The sequence below is a fragment of the Muntiacus reevesi genome, chromosome 5 (genome assembly GCF_963930625.1).
Source record: "Muntiacus reevesi chromosome 5, mMunRee1.1, whole genome shotgun sequence".
NCBI classification, from domain to species: Eukaryota; Metazoa; Chordata; class Mammalia; order Artiodactyla; family Cervidae; genus Muntiacus; species Muntiacus reevesi.
Window position 1 is genome coordinate 123850702 of NC_089253.1, and position 18448 is coordinate 123869149.

The 18448-nt window shown below is 45.7% G+C and overlaps 1 long non-coding RNA gene across 2 annotated transcripts; it reads left to right on the plus strand.

Annotated features, from left to right (window-relative positions):
* The first annotated feature begins 1659 nt into the window (after positions 1-1659).
* On the plus strand, positions 1660-13897 carry LOC136168638 (uncharacterized). Of its 2 annotated transcripts, none has more exons than XR_010663334.1 (3): positions 1660-7781; positions 10872-11044; positions 12042-13897. It is a non-coding gene; the product is annotated as an uncharacterized lncRNA (long non-coding RNA). The 2 variants fall into 2 exon arrangements; XR_010663335.1 differs by lacking the exon at positions 12042-13897 and having other exon boundaries at positions 1660-6613; positions 7569-7781; positions 10872-11346.
* Positions 13898-18448: the final 4551 nt, after the last annotated feature.

Genomic DNA, 18448 nt, shown 5'->3' on the forward strand with positions numbered 1-18448 from the left:
TTTGTCATAGCTATTCTTCCAAGGAGCAAGTGTCTTTTAATTTTGTGGCTGCAGTCACTGTCCACATTGATTTTGGAGCCCAAGGAAATGCAGTCTGACACTGTTTTCCACATTTTCCCCATCTATTTGCCATGAAGTGATGGGACCGGATGCCATGATCTTAGTTTTTTGAATGTTGAGTTTTAAGCCAGCTTTTTCACTCTACTCTTTCACCTTCATCAAGAGGCTCTTTAATTCTGCTTCACTTTCTGCCATAAAGTGGTTTTATCTGTATATCTGAGGTTGTTGGTATTTCTCCCAGCAATCCTTATTCCAGCTTGTGATTCATCCCTGCATTTCACATGATATACTCTGCTTATAAGTTAATTAGGGTTTTCTATTTAGAGGGTCATAATTTTTTTTAAACTTTTTATTTTGTATCGGAGGATAGCCCAATACAATGTTAACAATGTGACAGTTTCAGGCAGACGGCCCAGGAACGCAGGCAGTGTGTGTACACATGTCCGTTCTCCCCCAAGCCCCGCCCGGGTCCAGCCTGCCACGTGACGCTGAGCAGAGTTCCCTGCGTTGTACAGGAGGCAGAGGGTCCCATGCTGAGTGATGACAGCTTTGCTTTTCATCTGCTTTTCTTTCTCATACCTTATCATGGTGGCTACAGTCTCCAGTACAGAGCTGAATGTTTGTGATGATAGCAGACATTCTTGCCTAGTTCCTGGTTTTAAAATACCTTAGTTCACATGTTTCCCTGTTAGGACTCATGCATTTTGCAGGCTTTTTCAAATACCCTTAACCAAGTTAAGAAAGTTCTCTTTCAAAAAAAAAAAAAAAAAAAGTTCTCCTTTATTCTGAATTTGCTAAAAATTTCCTCATGAGTGAGTATTAGATTTTATCCCGTGCTTTGTTTCCTCTCTTAATTTGTTGAAGTCAGCAAAAACACTGCCCCCTTATCTGTCAGCATTAAGAATTATATGTATAGGTTTTTCCAATGTTAAATACCTTTGTATTCCTGCGATAAACCTAATTTGGCCATAATACATATATTATCTTTTAGCTGATATCTTATTTAGGATTTTTATGTTTATGATTGATTTATAATTTTCCTTTCTTACACTATCCCTGGTTTTACAGGCACCAAAGAATAAGCTGGGGAATATTTCCTTTTTTTTCCTTGTTTTTTTCTCTGGAATAATGTATACAGTTCTGAAATGACTGGTCTCCTCAAAGTTTGGTGGAACTCCCTATAAAATTGTCTGGGTGTGGAGTTTCTTTGTATGAGTGGAAGATTTTTACCTTTAGATTTATTGTTTTTATTAGTCATAGATCTATTCAACATTTTTTAGGAATTCTTGAGTCAGTTTTTCTAAGTTATATGTTTTTTAATGTTCTTTTCAAGTTTTTCATTTTATCTTTTAAAAAAGTTTTATATATAGTGTCTCTTTTTCATTGATACTAACTTGATGTTTCATTTTTTTCCTACTAGATCTAACTAGAAAGTTTGTTTCATTATATGCTTTTCAAGAATCAACTTTTGACCTTGTTAATACATATTGCAAATTTGTTTTCTGTTTCACTGATATATGTAATTTCTCTGTCTCTTACTACTGTCTTCAGATTATTCTGTTTTTCAGTTAAATGAGTTTAGTATATTCATCTTTAATCTTTCTGTTTTTCTAATATAAGCATCTAAGGTTATAAGTTTTCCTCAAATTACTACTTTTTCTGCATCCCACAAGTTTCAATACACAGTGTTTTTACTCAGTTCTGTTATTTTTAAGTATTCATTATTATTTCTTCTTTAAACCGTCAGTTATTTAAAGACTTTTAAATTCAAAATATATGTATATATTTTATGTATATATTTGCTACTCTATGGATGGAATCAAGGATCCTTGAGGCTTGCTCTATTAGGTACTCCATGGTTGGTTTCTAGAAATATTCTAAGCCAAAGAAGAGTGTTGATCTCACCAATAGGTAGATAGGTGCAGTGATGTATATCAAGTAAATCAAGCTTGGTAGTTCAGATTTTCTACATTTTTACTAACACTCATGTTCAGATTTGCCTCTCATCCATTAATACATAATAAAGTAGATCAGTCACTCATCAAATGATGAATTTGTCCATTTCTCCCTATGGTTCCAGCAGTTTTAGTTTTGTGTATTTGGGAGCCATTTTACTTTAGAATCAGTATGTGCAAAGCAATTTCAGCATTGCTCTGTCTTAGAGTCTTAGATCTGGATGCATTCACTGGAGTCCATTCTTGGTCCCTGCCGCTCTCCATGCCCAGGCAGGAGGAACTCTTCTACAGCACACGGCCAGTTGACTCTAAAGTACTTTTAGAGGCAGTGAACTCCTTCCTTTACAAGGAAGTTCAGTTCTTCATTGGCGATCTCTGCTTGATTATCCTTGCCGTTTAATGAGACTCTAAAGCCAGCCTTATGCAAAGCGCTTTACAAACATTATCATGTTTAATTCTCAGTTGTTGTTTAGTTCCTCAGTCGTGTCTGACTCTTTGCGACCCCATGGACTACAGTCCACCAGTCTCCTCAGCCCATGGGATTCTCCAGGCAAGAATAGTGGAGTGGGTTGTCATGCCCTCCTCCAGGGGATCTTCCCACCCAGGAATCGAGCCTGCATCTCTTGCGTTGGCAGGCAGATTCTTTATCGTTAGTACGACCTGATTTTTACGTTGAGTCTAAAACGATGCCCCTTTCACTTCCAATCATGGGACCTGGCGCTAACCATCATTTCAAGCATTCTCAGCACTGTAATCCCTTGGAAACCTCAGAAATAGTTGAAGCTAACGTGTTACAGAACCCTGCCCAACTCTCTCAGTGTCCTCATGGAAGCTTTGGACTCTTGCCATAGACATGCCTGTTCTTACCATGACTTTTGGAAAAGCAGTCAGTCTTTTTCTTGTTTTTTTTCTTTTCCAAAAACCAGTCAATCTTTACATGTGGGCTGCTTCATTCTTAATGTGCAGCCTGATGGGTTAAACCATTTCTGCATGTGAGTCAGGCATGGTAGAGGAAGCCCAGTATTTTAACATGAAGTTCTTCATCTCAGGGTTAAAAAGTCAACCTCAGGACCACGCAGGTCTCATATGTGGCTCTCCCCCACCGTACACTCTTGGATAGAGAGCTCAGAATCAGATTTCCTCTCTGGTGTCACCAGAGCACAGTCTAATCAACCTAAACTGAGACTCCTCTTTCTGAGTTGGCGCCAGCATGGCTCTGGGGTGGTCTTTTAGTTGTAGGGCCGTGGGAAGCCTTACCTGTGGTAGTTCACGAGGCAATCAGAGGGCGTGACGCCCACCGGGCTGTTATGCGTTATGTTTTATGGCAGGGAGGGACAGGAAAATATCCAGGGTGACTCGGTCAGACCGGAGCTGTGGAATGCACACGCCCTGCACACCGTGCCCAGGGCTTGTCTGAGAACCGGAAATGCTTCAGGACTGTGAGCCAGCCCGTGCGGCATTCTCGTGCACTGCTGAGACACGTACCGGGATGAGAGCCTGTCACTGTCTCCTGCCAAGGAGCCTCAGCCTCACTCCTACTGTTTATAGCTCTCCTCACTCTTTTAACGTGAGAGGCTTGGAAAACCCGTAGAACTTACTTCAAGGTGAAGATAGGGAAGCATTTAGCAGCCGTGGATGTCTTTCTTCACTTGTGTCATCGTGATGAATCAGACCACAGCTTGGACTCGACTACTTTCTGCCTTCAGTGACTTCCCCGGAGAAGTAGTGTGGCAAAGCTTTCAAGTTCTAAAGATTGATTCACTCATGCAAGGGAGTTACAGCATCTACCACGTGGCCGGCCCTGGTGAACGAGGAAGTCGTGTCTGCCTCGCAGTGACGAGGGCGACGGTTCTGTAGTCAGTGCTGTGATGGGGGAAGTACAGACTGTCCCAGGCGTGTGTCAGATGGACACACAAACCAGTCTGGGGAGAAAGAGAAGGGCTTGCAGAGAAAATGGCATCTAAACCGAGATCTGAAGGCCAGGAGAGGTTGTGGCGATTCAGACAGGGAGAGGAAGGGAAAGGCCCAAAGCGAGAGAACGGCATGTGCACGGAGCTGGAAGAAGTCGGGTCTGGTCGGCTCAGGCCGAGTATGCTGCAGTAACAGGTGACCCCGCGTCTCCAGGGCTCTTGACAACGGCACAGCAAGAGTGTACTTCCCACTCCTACTGTAATGTGGAGAAAAGACAGGGGGATGAAACTGAGCGAGGAAGCTGAGGCAGTAATTCAGACTGGAGAAGACGGTGGCCAGAACTCAGGTGGTGGCCGTGGGGGCGCAGAGCAGTGGATGGAAGGGATCAAGATGCACAGAGGGACTGCCCTGGTGGTCCCGTGGTTAAGACCCCAAGCTCCCAACACAGGGATTGATTCCCGGGTTCCATTCCTGGCTGGGGAACTAAGATTCTGCGTGCTGCAGGGCGCAGCCAAGAAAGCAGAAATACGTGGCAAGTGGAGCTGCTAGCTCTTTCTGGTTGACGAGACCTGGAGGGTGGAAGAAAGGAGCCATGATCGACACCCAAGCTGCTTTATTCCAACCACAGAAAAGGGTGGAGAGATGAAAGCTTCTATAGAGATGAATTTAATATGCACGAGAGCTTGATAAATATTTTATTGTTAATAATTTTAGAACCATTTTCCTTCCAATCTGGAACACATCATAGAGTTGATGGTCTCATTGATCTATATTATTTCTTCTGCCCAAACTCCTGGCACAGGTATATTCACAGAACTACATAATTCTTGACAGTGAAGTTTCTGGGACACCAAATGAGGTGCCTGCTTAAAACTGGGTTTGTATTACAAATGTAAAATTTCATCCTAAAACTTGAACTTATGAAGATGCCACTAGATGGCTAGAAAAATCAGACTGGTACTGAGCTGTTGTTGAGAATGAAGAAAATTTTCTCTACCCTTCTAAGCCCTCTGGGTGGTCTAAGAATTAAATTGAGATGATCCTGGGGCCTGTGGTTAAAACTCCCACAGGGATCGCAGGTTTGATCCCTGGTGGAGGAACTAAGATCCCACATGCCACGCAGTGCAGCCAAAAGTTTATTAAAAAAAATAATAACAAGTGTTCTGTGGAGAAACTGGAACCTTCCCACAATGCCGATGGGAATGTAAAGTGGTGCACGCCATTGTGGAAAATAATCTGGCTGTTCCTCAAAATGTTAAACAGAGAGTCACCATGTAACCCAGAAATCCCACTCCTGGACTCCAGGAGACTCGACAACAGGTGTCCAAACAAAAACTTGTGCAGGAATGTTCGCAGGAGCAGTGTTCCCAACAGAACACGGAGACCAGTGTCCATTATAAACGGGCAAATAAAGTGTGGCCTGTCCTTACAGTGGTATATTATTCAGCAATAAAAAGCTAAGTACTGATACGTGCCGCACTGTGGAAGAGCCTGGGAACACTGAGCTAAGTGAACGACATCCGTCAGAGAAGACCCGCATGATGACTCCGCTTCTATGAGAGGTCTGGACTAAGCAGAGTCAGAGAGACAGGAAGCAGGTCCGCGGTTGCCCAGGACCGAGGGGCGGGGCTGTGTGGTGGGGAGAAATGGGAAGTGACTGCCAGTGGGTTTCTTTCTGGGGTAATGGAATGTTCTAACATTAGATTGTGGCGATGGTGATGTACAGCCCAGTACATATATCTTAAAATACTTAATTACACACTCAGAATGGGTGCATCGTACGGTACGTGAGTCTCCAGGAGGCTTCTTAAAGTGAACGCAGCGGCTGTCCCTGGGTGCTGAGCTGTTTTGCTTTTTATCGTTTTGCTCATCTGTGTCTTCTACAGTGAGCAAGTGTTTCTAGTTGTCAGAAAAAGGGAAGTTATTAGTTTAAACAGCTTGTCTTGGCAAGGTAACATCTTAGAATTAAGTGTAGAAGTTTGTGGGTTTAAGACCAGTAACTGCAGAGGAAACTGCTCCTTTCTCCCAGACCATTTCCTGCATCTCATTATCCTCTACTGTAAAGTAGGAGATGGTTTTTCTTTTTTTTTTCCCATCAAATAATGAAATCTGGTGGGTGTTCTTACTTTTTTCATCTTGTGTGGTGATTCATTCCGGCTGAACACCTTTCCATTTTTGACTTTTCATTGTTTGCTGCAGCCCAAGAACCTCTGTGCTTTAAGATCTTAGTTTGGATGGGAATGCATTCAGTGTGGTTTCACAAATTGGGTTTAAGACTTTAATCCACTTCAGCACATCCTTCCCTGACTCCATGACCAGTTAGCATTTGGGGTAATCCCTTCACAGTGATAAATACAAGCAACAGTGAATGTGTTTTGCAAAAAAAAAAAATATCTTAAATTTCAATTTGACAGTATAATAATATACTGTGGGAATTAAAATGACTGTGTTAAAATAGATTATAACTAGTCTGAAAGATTATATAAAAGTATTTTGAAGAAATGGAGATTTTCTCTTTATTGTAGCATAAGTTAATATGTTGATTAATTCTTTCTGGCAGGTGGGTGAATCAGTCGGTATCAGATGATAACTGGGTTTAAGGAAAATAACTGTGGAGTCATACTTGCTTAAAAGAGAGATACTTAGTCGAAAGCTTACATTGCTTAAACAGAAAAATCCATGAAGAGGTAATAATATCAGATTTTCTTCTTAGAAACCATGAAATTAGAAATGACTGCATTAATACTGGCGGGGGACGGGGGACACATTTCACAAAATCTGGTACAGTTCATCGAAAGACAATTCCAAAAGCTGAAAGCATTATAAAATATACTTACTAAAAGCATTATAAAATAGTATTATGTGAAGCAAGAAGATATATTTGCATGAAATTTTGCAAAAAACTTCAAGTTTAAGGTTTCACTCATGTTTGAATTTGTATCCTTGAAGTCAATGTTGTGAAAAACAGCAGGAGTTCTGCAGAGGCTCCTGGAAATGGGGAATGTGGGTGGCAGCCTTCAATTTTCTACCAAGGGGTAATTTCATTTCAGAACTGGGTCAGGAGTTTTTAAAAAAGTGGGAAAAAACCTTAGAAAGCAGTGCTGGCTTTCAGTGGTCACTTGTATAAATGTCTACATCTTTGCAGTTTGAATTGGTCAGTGGCAGCCTCCCCCTGAATTCTGGGGTGGAAAAGGGAAGGCCCTTATATGGCGATGCAGGCAGACCACAGCTGGGCTCGAACCTGGGGTCAGAAGTGTTTGCGACAGGACAGCCCAGACGTGTGGAGAGCCCAGACTGCAGCCGTGTGTGGGCCCTGGAGACTTGGCTTAAGCCAGGACCAGAGGACGGGGCGTGGGGGAAATGGCAGCAGAGTCAACGCAAGCCCCACGTTCCCGCTCAGGACTACTGGGTAGTAATTATTTCGGAGGAAAAGATGACACAGGCTTTATCAGAGCCCTTTGCCAAGATTGCCCGCCGTGTCCTGTCTGCCTCACCCACTCTGCCCAGATTCCCTGAAGGCAAAGACCCTGGAGTTTCCCTTTGGGTCAGCAACACCTCTGCAGTCCAAAAATATTTGAATGATTTGCAAGGACTTGATCATCTGCCAAGTTACTGCCTACAGGATAGGAATCTGTTTTCCAGTTGCAGGTAGTCAGTTGTCGGCCCTCAGGAGAGAGCGCTGCTCACTGCAGAGCCTCTGGGGAGAAAACAACCAGGCTCCTGGCCCTAAGCTCTCCGCCCTCACACTCGTGTCCCTGCGCCGGGCGTGCCTGTGGTTGAGCCCCTCAGTCGTGTCCGACTCTGCGACCCCGTGGCCTGCGGCCCGCCAGGATCCTCTGTCCACAGGATTTCCAGGTAGGAATCCTGGAGTAGGTTGCCTCTCCCTTCTCCAGGATCTGTGCTTTTTGCGAGAGTGGGTCATACAAAAGATGGCACAAGTCTGGCCAACCTGTTTCTCTGGAAGATACTACATTTAGATCAATGTGGACTTCGGGGATTATTCCCAAAAAAAGCCTTACAAATATCTGTGGATTAGGATTGAATTTTGAGAACTGTGAAGACGCTACTAACACATTTCCTAAGTCAAATAAAATTTTATTATGAATATGGCCAATGCACCTTAGCTCACTTGCTTTTTAAAAATAGGCAAGTATCAGTTTGCATGTCTATAATCTCTTTAATTATAATTTTCATCTTGTTAGTGAAAAATCAGTATTTAATTTATCTATTACTTTTAAAAAGTTACCATATGCTGTCATCTGAATGTTTGTGTCCTCCCCAAATTCATCTGTTGAAGTCTTAACACCCAACATGACAGTTCTAGGAAATAAGACTTTGGGGAGGCTCTGGGGTCCTGAGGGGGGCCCTCGTGGGTGGGATTAGAGTGCTCATCGAATAGAGCCCACAGAACTCTCTCACCCCTTCTGCCCTGTGAGGACATGGTGAGAAGGCATGGTCTGATCCAGGAAGGCGACCTCCCCAGACACCGGATTGCGGTGCCGTGATGGTCTTAGGCTTGCCGGCCTCTAGAACCATGAGAACTGAATTTGTTTGCAGAACAACAGTCTGTGGATTTTGTTAGAGCACCCAGAGATGGCTAAGACTCTGTAGTAGCTGAAATGTGTCCTACAGTAGGATGTAGAATCGATCCCCTTTTATGATGTAAAAAAGTAAAAACTGAGTGTGATAAATAATTTTACTTACCCCCTCTTTTGTTTATCTTTTATGTAGATAGATTTCACGATGACAAAAAAGAAAAGAAGAAAGACTCTCCGGTCAACCAGGGAGGATGCTAGGGAACTGTGACGTAACGAGAAATGGGTGTTTGGTCCCTACCCCGGCTTCTGGGCATAGGGCTCCTAGAACTTAGAATTTCTGGAGTGTTAGGGTAAAACAAGGCATCTTTGCTTGTTTATAACTAGCCTCTTCCAGCCATAATCTGCCATAATCTGAGTTTATGTCAATGCCGTGACTTAGAAAAGACCCTAAGGGTGGGACTGAGCGGGGCTGGTTGTCAGGGAAACCAGCCTCGGGTGGGAGGAGAGGGTCAGACCTGGGGGAGGGGCGAGGGGCTGGAGCTGGACTTCATCACCAACAGGCAGTGATCTAATCAGTTGTGCCCAAGGAAGGAAGCCTCCATAAAGCGCCCACACAGCAGGTTTCTGAGGGCACCTGAGCTCTCTGAGTGGTGGCATGGATGCCCCACCCGCCCCCACGCCTGGCCTGTGCACCTTCTTCCTTCTGGCTGTTCCCGAGTTGTGTCCTTTGTGATAAACAGCTTGGATGCTCAGTCATGTCCAACTGTGACCCTACTCACCGTAGCCCTCCAAGCTCCTCTGTCCACGGGGTTCTCCAGGCAAGAATATTGCAGTGGGTTGCCATTTCCTTCTCCAGGGGGTTGTCCTGATCCAGGGATCAAACCTGAGTGTCCTGCATTATTAGGTGAATTCTTAACCACTGCACTGCCTAGGAAGCCCCCTTATAATAAAGGGGTGATAGTAAGTGGTTCCCTGGGTCCTGTGAGCAAATGACCAAGCTGAGGAAAGGCTTGTGGGGTCCCCAATTGATAGCTGGTTCCTCAGAAGTACAGGCAGCTGGGATTTGCAGCTAGCATCTCAGGTTGGGGACAGTTTTCTGGGACTGAGCCATCTACACTAACTCTGGGCAGTTAAGGTCAGAATTGCATGATAAGACAGAAAATCCCATACATCTGGCTTCAGAAGTTTTGTGAGCAGAGAGAAATAGGCATACTTTCCTTTTAGGAACCAACTCATCATTCTATCAATGATAAATAAAAAGAAAGAGACTTGAACACTCTCTGTCTTTCCTGTGCAAACTGTCCCTGGGGGAACCACTCGTTGACGGGCCGGTTTCCCTTTGCAGAGACGGCCCAGCTGAGAGTGAGGGGCCCTGCAGACCGGAGCGCCACAGGGGTGCAGCCTGCAGTGAAATCGTGGGTGTGAGCGAAGATCACCAGTTGCTGCAAAAGGCATTAGGTGAAGACACGGACAGACTTAACCACGCATGAGTCAGCCTGGCAGGGCCCGAAGCCTCTGAGCAATCCCAGCATCGCAGAGTCACATGTTCCGTGCTTCCCAGTGGAAGTACACAAAACCACTGGCCGACAGAGTGTCCACGCCAGAGGAAGGAGCCTAAGTCGGGCGGAGCCTCTGGATGTAGCCTTTCCAGAAGATATAAGAGACAGAGGAGGAGGCTTTTAAACAGCCCCAGTCAGCGGTGTGCAATTACCAAAATTCAGACTGTGGAAAAACTTACAGGAAAAAAAATGACAAATACATTTCAGGGGAAAGAAAGTGAGACCGACAGAAACAGTGGAGGAAGCCATGGTCTAGAAGAGGCAGACCTCTTTAGTGCATAAACGAAACGTAGCATGTGACCCTTTCTTGACTCTTAAACAAACTGGTCATAAAAGAAAAAAAAAAAAAAAACAAGAACTGCCAAGAAGACTCTTCTACAGGCAAAAACAGGATCTCAAACCCCACCCACTCTCTTTGACTTTTTTTTTTTTTTTTTTGGCGTAAATCCTGTAATTAAAGAGCTGCACCTTTTAGTTAAACCTTCTTGCCCAGAGTTAATACCCTTTAAACCTCATCAATCACTGATTCTCAGATGGGCTGAGATTATGAGCTTGTTTCCCAAGGGTGGGTATCAGTGAGGCATTTAAAGCTTGAAGGTGATTTTTTAAAAGTCCCTGGAAAGGGGGCAATAATGCAAAAAAAAAGGAGAGAGAAAACTCAGAAATCAAGTATCACTGATTTCAGGACTGTCCTGAGCTCCCTGGCCTTCTCCCTCTTGGTTCTTCAGAGCGGATGGCAGAAGACACGATAGGAGAGGGATGGAGCCGGCCTGGTGACGACGGTGAGGTTCTGGATTTTTGTTTGTTTTGTCTTTAGAATTTTTTTTTTTGCCTGTTTGTCTCAATAGGTATGAACATGAATTCAAAAGACCAAACATTTCAAACCAAACAGCGAAGCCGTTTGAAGGCTGCCTCCTGGTGGCCGGTGCCTCGTGCCCTGGGGTCACTTCTCAAATCGAAGTGAAAGACGAAGTCTAAGTGGAGAGGAAGGAAGGTGAAAGGCCCTTCGCCAGCATCCCTGGTAGGTAACCATCCGCTCTCTCTATGGGAGCGCCTCCAGTAGCTGGAAATCTCAGCCACATTCTGCGTTTGGCAGGTGGGTATGGAGTTGCTGCCGCATCTCCCAGGACACCGTTCTCACCCTCAGAGGCCCTGACTCCTGCCTGGGGCCCGGGGAGGCTGCGGGGACAGACCGTGTCAGAACCTGGGGGCAGGCAAGGCGAGCGGCTGGGGCTTCCTTGGATGCCGTGGGGCCCTGTTGGGCTGAAAGTGTGATTTCAGTGGTTAGAAAGTGCGAGCGTGTGCTAAGATATTTAAAACTGGTTCTGAAGCCGCTGTCTTGAGGATGGACTTAAGCTTGCTGGGGGAAGGGATGGTTAAGGAGTTGGGGATGGACGTGTCCACACTGCCGTATTTACAGTGGATAGCCAGCAAGGACCTGGTGTTGACACGGGGAACTCACCCAGCGTCACGTGGCCAGCTGGGTGGGAGGGGAGCCTGGGGGAGCGTGGGTGTGTGTGCATGTTTGGCTGAGTCTCTTCCTGTTCACCTGAGACCGTGGCAACACTGTTTATCAGCTCTGCCCCAATACAAAACAGCAAGGGCTTTAAAAAAGAAATAAAATCACTCTTTTAAGTCTTGTCTTCCTCAGGGTAAACATTGCTTGTTCTTTGAAATAATGATAATACATGCTTATGTATATAAATATAATCAATAATAAGTATAAATATTTAAAAATATATGTATATCATTAGAAAAGGGTACCTAACCCACGCTGTTGCTTGGTGAAACTATATACATCGCTTCTACTCACATCTCAGTGGCTGGAACGTTGCCGCGTGGCCGCCCCTGCCAGCAGGGCCTGGGAGAGGTGGGGTCTGGGGAGCCAGGGGGTCAAACCTGCCCTGCCCTGGAATGGGGGGCGGGGGAGGGGGCCTGGGCATCTCCGCCCGACAGCTCTGAGCAGAAGCTGTGTGACCCCGCAGCGCAGCGACAGTGAGTCCTGGTTTTGTCCCCAGGCCCAGCGGCCCGGCCCAGGAAGGGTCACAGGGTTGGAGACACACAGGACGGAGCCGACCCTGACTCCAGAATTACAGGGTTCAGCGCGCACGGTGAGCGGCCAGCACAGGTCAGGCAGAGCAGGAGAACAGAAGGGGTCCCGGCCGCGCCGAGGAGGCGTCTCAGCCCCGGCGGGTCCCTGGTAGGCGATGGCCTCAGGACACGCGTGAGCTCAGACCGGGCCTCGGGCAGCGCCCGGACCACTCAGCAACGGGGGCGCGGGTCCTCCGGCCGGTGTCCGACTTGGGGCGTCCGCCCAGGGCGGGGCTGGGCTGCCCCGAGGCCTCCTGTCTCTGTGCCGCTGAAGGCTTCCGTGATGTTGCAAAACCAAGTCCTAACGTTCGTTCTTTGAGTCTACGTGTCTGTCTCTGTTTTGTAAATCAGTTCATCTGCATCACTTTTTTTAGATTCCACACATATCAGCAATATCATACGATATATGTCTTACACTATAGTGTCATATGATCCAATATAAAATAAAAATTTTAAGAATAAATAGAAATTTAAAAATCAAAATTAAAAAGAAAGCCAAAGTCCTCCCGTGAAGGGAGGGATACTCTTAGCTGAGACCTCGCAGGTGTGACTGGACACTTCGGAACAGCTCGCCTGCTGGCTGACATCGGTGTCGCCGTGACTCTACGCTGACGGCTGAACAAAGCTTGAGCCCAAGGAGCTTCACACCAGATGAGCAGGAAGCAGCGCCCACAGCCCAGCGTGACCGTCCTCCACGAGAGTTTCACTGAAACATCAAATGCAAGCCCCGGGTGTGAAGGACGCGTGTTCCTGGCGGCCTGACACCCGTTCACTGCGCCTCCGGTCGGTTCTGTTTTGTTTTTTTTTGACTCTAGTCTTCCCCTCTATGTGGTGGGGGCAGAGGCAGCTCTGGTCTCGAGTCCAGGGGTGACTGGTGACCTCTGGAGCCTCTCAGAGCCCGTCGTCCCTAGACAGCAGGCCGTGGGTCAGCAGTGGCACCTGACTCATCCCGGCTGCCGGGAGAGCAGGTTCCTCCCACTGTCCTGCCGTCTTGGCACGTGGAGCACGACAGTAAAAGAATTTATCTTTTTTAGCCCAGAATCCAGCCACATTTGCTGTCTGCCGTACACTGCGGGTTCTTCGCCAAGAAACCTGGCAAATCCTCTTGCCCATCCCTGTCTTGTTTATCTCCTTATACCGGCTCGTAGTGGGTTTTCTATAATGTGCACTAGAAAAAAAAATCCTAACCAATACATTTGAAATTATTCCTGAGTCTCCTGAATGGAAAATTACACAATAAACAGTTAAATAATAATTAAATGAGATAATTAAAAGCCAAGTAACATATATGACTAGTTCATATAATTAAATGAATGAGCTATTATCATGTAGCAGAACAGACAAAGCCCATTGTTCTCTACTGTACTGCCAGAATTTGAAGCCCCGGTCTGATCACAGGCTGGAAGAATTCTTTGTCACACATTGCTATGTAATGGTCTGTATTACTGTAGATTTGAGGGCTTAAAAATTCGGTCATTATCAAGAATCCAGTCTTAAATCTTTCTGGAATGAGGTGGGAATATAAATAAGTTTTAAAAGGCATCACGCCATCCCTTCCTCTTTCTAACAGCTTCTTTTCTAAGAAGTCAGGCTCCTTTTACACAGACTCCTTGTTCTCATCCTGTGGTTCTTAAAAAGCACCAACAATAGTTCTTCTTACCACTTAGAGTGAATAAATAATTCAGAGTAAGATAATACCCAGTGGAACTTCGAACTAAGAAACTTCTTCCAAGTCCTTGAAGACGGATCTTCAAAAGAGAACACTGAAGGGCAATTTTTTGGATTCCTGTGTTGTTTCTAAATGATGTCAAAATAATACAGAACAGTCTTCACAGTGTCTGTTTGGCAAAGTCCCATTTGATGGACGGGGTGGTGCTGGGGGGTGCACGCGAGTCCTGCGTGGCGCCTGCCTGGAGCCGGGTGCCAGGGCGTTGGCAGAGAGGAGCCGAAAGCTCTTCTGTCCCAGCTTCTCCGCTCATGCACGACCACAGCAATTACTGTAGAAACCCGGGCCTTACCTCCTGTCACAGACGGGGCGGAGCTCCATCCCTCGTTAGTAACCCGTGGAGGTACACTACATAACACGCCGCACAAGAAATTAATCAGTCACGTCTTATCCAAATCCTTCGGGTTGAAATTCCGTTGTCCTTAGCGGAAATAGAAAGCTATTGACAGTCATCAATGTGAGGGTCCTTCGTGTATTTGGACCCTACAATTAAACGCTCCACTTTGGGCTTAATATCTTTTCTAAATGATTTCTTTTTAAAAAACCATTGTATATAGTTTGATGTGAACTATTTTTAAAGTCTTTATTGAATTTGTTGCAATACTGCTTCTGTTTAATGTTTTGGTTTTTTGGCCACAAGGCATATGGGATCTCAGCTCCCCCACCAGGGATCAGATCTGAAGCCCCTTCATTGGAAGGCATGTCTTAACCACTGGACCTCCAGGGGAGGCCCTAAAACCATTTTTTAAATGGAAGCAGGTGACTCAGATGGTAAAGAATCTGCCTGCAACATGAGAGACCTGGGCTTGATCCCTGGGTTGGGAAGATCCCTTGGAGGAGGGCACGGCAGCCCACTCCAGTGTTCTTGCCTGGAGCATCCCATGGACAGAGGGGCCTGGCGGGCTACAGTCCACGGGGTCGCAGAGAGTGGGGCACGACTGAGCGACCGAGCACGGCGCATAGCTAATTCACAGCGTGTGTTGTCTCAGGTGTGTGGCGGAGGGTCTCAGTATATCCAACTGTATATACGCACATGGATAGAGGCTTCTTCAGATGCTTCTCCCTTATTGGTTATCACAGGGTACTGAATATAGTCCCTTGTGCTATAGACTAGGTCCTTGCTTATGTCTCCTGTACGCACACATCAATCCCAAACTCCTAACTTGTCTCTTCCCCGAGGGGGCTATCCTAACCCTCTCATCTAGTCATCCTCAGCCGGGTGACGGGGCGCTCAGCAGCGTCTGCAGACTGTTTTGGTTGTCACAGCTGGAGGGCAAATGCAGCTGGCATCCAGGGGGTAGAGGCCAGGGATGCTGCTGCAGCGCACAGATGGTGCACACACGCACGCACACGCACACGCACGCACACGCACGCACACGCGCACGCACACGGACATCACCCTACAATGAGTTACCCCCGCTGTTAACAGTGCCAATGTTGATGAACTCTGCTACCTTTCTTATTATCGTCTTATTTTCCAGACCTTTAGTAATCCTCTAAATTTGCTTTGCGCCTCTTCTCCAACTGACATTACCCTAGTTGGATTTGGAGCTGTGACTTAACACGTGAGCCTGATTGTTACTGAAAACTAAGGACACTTCCTAGTTCCCTCCATCTGTGATACTTGTTAGGGAATAAGCTAAAGTGACATGTCCTGCGTGAAGGTTATAGACACAGAACTTCTCTGGGAATATAAATGACCCCCTTCAAATGCATGTGGGCATTTGGGTGAATTACTAGGGGGGTCCAAATTCTGCTCCAGTAAGATCATCAGGATATCAGAGCCTGATAGGAAAGAAGAGAGGCTCGCGGTGGGGGCAAGAAAGGAAGTCTCCCTGAGCTGCAGCCAGGGGACAAGGGTGACGGGAGCAGAAGGGAGAGCCCCCCAAGGCTAGTGCTGACGACATTCTACATGACAACCGAAGAAAGGCCCTGGGAGAGGCCGCCCAGCCTTGCTGCGTTTTACTGCAGCCCAGGGACACATATTTAAGATAACTTTGGGCAAGTTCTTAAACTTCTGTAACTTTCCCCACATTTGTTTACTTTTAATTCCCTGTTTCTCAATAACATGGACCAGTGAAAACCCTTAAAATGAAAAGACTCGTGTCTGCCTTCAAAAATGGCAGGAATAAGTCCCTTTGGGGGTAATCTCGGAAAAAAAGGATTTCTGGAAGAAGAGGCAGACTGGTCCTGGCCAAGAAGGGGAGCCCCCCAGGCCAGCAAGAGGAGGCCTGGGATGGACAGAGTGCTTCGAGTCTTCGGAGACGGAGCCGCTTTTCCTCCACACAGTGCTTCACTGGTGAGAGGCTGTAATGCACCGGTTTCTGACTTGATTAGCATTTTGCTCCTAACTACTGCTCTTAAAGTCAAATTATAGCTTTCTAGAGGATAAAAAAAAGGGGGGGAGAGAGAGAAAGAAATATGCTGAGGTTTGCACAGAGATCAAATAACCATTATGTTCTAAAAACCATACATTCTGCTGTTTGTGCCGATTTTATGCCAGGTCCGGCGTTTCTCATGATTGCTGTCTGCGTAGAAACCTCGACCTCGGGGAGTCTGAACACAAGTCGTCTGGTTGGCTGGATGTCTCTACGGAGTCGATAGCGCGTTCCTTGGGGTCTGAGTTCCAAGTATGTTTTTATATGTGAATGACTCATGGAGACCTTATTTGCACACTATCCATTTGGCATGAAAGACTATCTGGATGAACGTGAAAAAAATCATCAATTTCACGCTTATGCAAGGGGAAAGTGGCAGCTTAGTGTCGCTCACATTCCCTCCACTTCCAGCTCCAAATGAATTCTGACTGCGTCTGCCAGGGCCCCTCGGTCGCAGGAGGGGTGGGACCACTGGCCCTGTGAGCCCTTCTTCACTGGGGGCAGGGCCAGGCCGTGGGCGGCTTTATGTTCAAAAGGTTGACAGCCTAAGAGAAATGGGTCAATTTCTTTAAAATCTCCAGTTTCCAAAGTTGAAACAGAACCTAAATCATTCTACGTGTGCATGTGCCGAGCTGCTTCAGTTGTGTCCAACTCTTTGCGACCCCACGGACTGTATCCCGCCAGGCTCCTCTGTCCATGGGATTCTCCAGGCCAGAATACTGGAGTGGGTTGTCATTTCCTTCTCCAGGGGATCTTTCTACCCAGGGATTGAACCCGCTTCTTTTATGTCTCCTGCATTGGAAGGCGGGTTCTTTACCGCTAGTGCCAACTGCAAGCCCACTAAATCATTCTATAACCATCAAAAAATTGAATTTCTAATTTAAAAGTCCCCTAAAAGAAATCATCAGTCTCAGATGGCTTCACTGGAGAGTTTCATCAAACATTTAAAAGGAATTAATACCACGGTCTTTTCCAGAGATAGAAGCAGAAGGAATACTTCCTAACTCATGTGTTATGAGGTCAGTATTACTTTAATATAAAGTCAGACAAAGACAGTAAAACAAACAAAAACTGCAAAAAGAAAATCTCTCATGAAGTGAAGTCGTTCAGTCGTGTCCGACTCTTTGCGACCCCATGGACTGTAGCCTACCAGGATCCTCAATCCATGGGATTTTCCAGGCAAGAGTACTGGAGTGGGTTGCCCTTTCCTTCTCCATCTCTCATGAACTTAGATACAAAAATTCCAATAAAATATTAGCAAATTGATTGCAACATAGTATTTTAAAAAATGATCCCTCCATGACCAGTAAAGTGGGATTTACTCTGGGTCTGTAAGACTGGTTCAGCATTTGAAAATCCACAAGGTAACCAGCACAGCAACAGACTAAAGAAGAAAAATCATATAATCATAATGATCAATTAACAAATAAGAGGTATTTGACAAAATCCAACACCCACTCATGATTAAAAAACAAAGAAACAAAAAACACAAAAAAATCTCATCAAGATAGGAATTACCTCAACTTCACAAAGACACTGCAGACTCCTACCGCTAAGGTGATACCAATGGTGAAAGACCAAATGCTTTTTCCTTAAGATTGGGAAGAAGACAAGGATGTCCACTTATTATTATATTATTATTTACTGTAGTACTGGAAAGTCTAATCACTGCTCCATGGCAAGAATAAAATAAAAGTATACCATCTAGAAAATAAGAAATAAAATTATCCTTATTTGTAGACAGGGCTTCCCCAGTGGCTTAGTGGTAAGGAATCCACCTGCCGGGGCAGGAGACTCAGGTTCGATCCCTGGGTCGGGAAGATCCCCGGAGGAGAAAATGACACCTACTCCAGTATTCTTGCCTGGAGAATCCCATGGACAGAGGAGCCTGGTGGGCTATAGTCCATGGGGTTGCAAAGAGTCGGACGTGAGTGAGTACACACACACCGTTTGCAACCACGTGATTGTCTACATAGAAAATCCCCCCCAAAAAAGAAAATCCCAAGGACGCTACAGTAAACAAACTCTAGAACTAAGTTCAAAAGAATCATAAGAAGCAAGATCAACACATGGAACCCTGGGTATCTTTATATACTAACAATGAACATGTGGAAAAGAAACAAAGTGGAATACCATTTACAATCACCCCCAAAGACAATGGAATATCTAGGTATATATTTAACAAAACATGTTCACAATCTCTACACTGAAAATTATAAAATGTTGATGA